Here is a 1,503-nt window from a genome sequence, read left to right on the forward strand (position 1 = left end):
ACGCAGATACACACCCCTCACCTGAAACCACTTATGTGTGCTTCCAAGCAGCAGGTTCACAACAGTACTAGCAAAGGCATGGAAACAAATCAGTAACTATTAAAATGCAACCAATGTTCTTAAATGAAGACATTAAAGCCGATTAGTCTCAAAGCAAATGTAAAGACTTGTGCTTCCCTACCTAAGCACAACAAAAACTGTAATCATCTCAAAGTTATTATGAAACATGGAACAGAAGGCATGTCATCTGTTTAGAAGTACAATTTGCAGAAGTGAAAATTGCAAAAACCAACGTATTCAAATAAAACATTACATTTGTAATGCAAGGTGTGTCAACCTGGCTCAGTTGGTAGCACTCTTGTATCTGAATCAGAAGGTTGTGGACTGAAATCCAAGTTGAGATTTGGACTTGTATACTCTACGCTGACACCCAAATGCAGTGCTGCGGGTGAGTTTGCCATCCTTTGGATGAGACTTTAAACCAAAGTTTTGTCTGCCCATGTACAGCTTTGTTTGAGATGGCTTACATTCATCACGTAGGCCCTTAAAATGAAATAACTGCCCTTCTCATATTTGCATTGAAATACATTTTGTGCAAATGCAGAATGATTTACTTCTCTCATGAAGTTAATATCCTAATGTCATGCTGGCCAAACCGTGGCACCCGGACCAAATCAGTCATATGGCGTCGCCTCTTCCCTCGCTTCTTCAAAGTATGTCTCAAGACCTTCCTCTTTGACCGCGCTTTCTTCCTCCCCCACCCCGAATTCAACTCCCAGCTCCAGTGCAACCCCTCAACTGTCTTGCGCCTTGGGACATCCTCCTGACATGAAACACATTATATAAATGCAATTTGTTGATGTTGTTGCTGGTCTGTAGAATCCCAATAGCAGAACAAACGGGACAGATGGAATGACTGTTTGCTCTGCTATGTCTTGCGCTACTACCTCTGGAGGCTGATGAAGCAGCTCTTTGTGAGATGGCAGTAACCACCCCTAAATGCCGGGCTGTCATTGGTAGGCAGAACAACACAGATAAGGAGCAAACAGTGGCCTGATTCTTAAAACTGGAAGGAACAGACAGAATAGGGTTGAAAGAGACCACATGTATTGTATTGGGAGGGGCACAACTGTGAAGGAACCTGAAGGCATTACAGCAATTTAGGTATATTGGATGTGTGAGTAGTTTTATCAGTGCAATAGTTATCAGTACTTTTCATCATTTCAGAGTGTGAGCTGAAAATCCACAGGATATCCAGTTTACAGATGTGGAAGTCTCCGCATCTTGGCTGACAAGTGTTAAAAGCTCTCACTGTTATATTACTCAGACTCTGGCTATTAACATACTCTCTACACATAAGTCTTTTTGTAAGTGTGTAAGTGTGTCTGCATGTCTCTCTCCCCTCTGTTTGTAAGTGTGTCTCTCTCTCTCTCCGTCTATGAGTGTGTGTGTCTCTCTGAGAATATATGTCTCTCTGTATCTGTGAGTGTGTGAGTCTCTCTC

This window comes from Callorhinchus milii, unplaced genomic scaffold (assembly GCF_018977255.1).
Source record: "Callorhinchus milii isolate IMCB2004 unplaced genomic scaffold, IMCB_Cmil_1.0 Scaffold104, whole genome shotgun sequence".
Classification (NCBI taxonomy): domain Eukaryota; kingdom Metazoa; phylum Chordata; class Chondrichthyes; order Chimaeriformes; family Callorhinchidae; genus Callorhinchus; species Callorhinchus milii.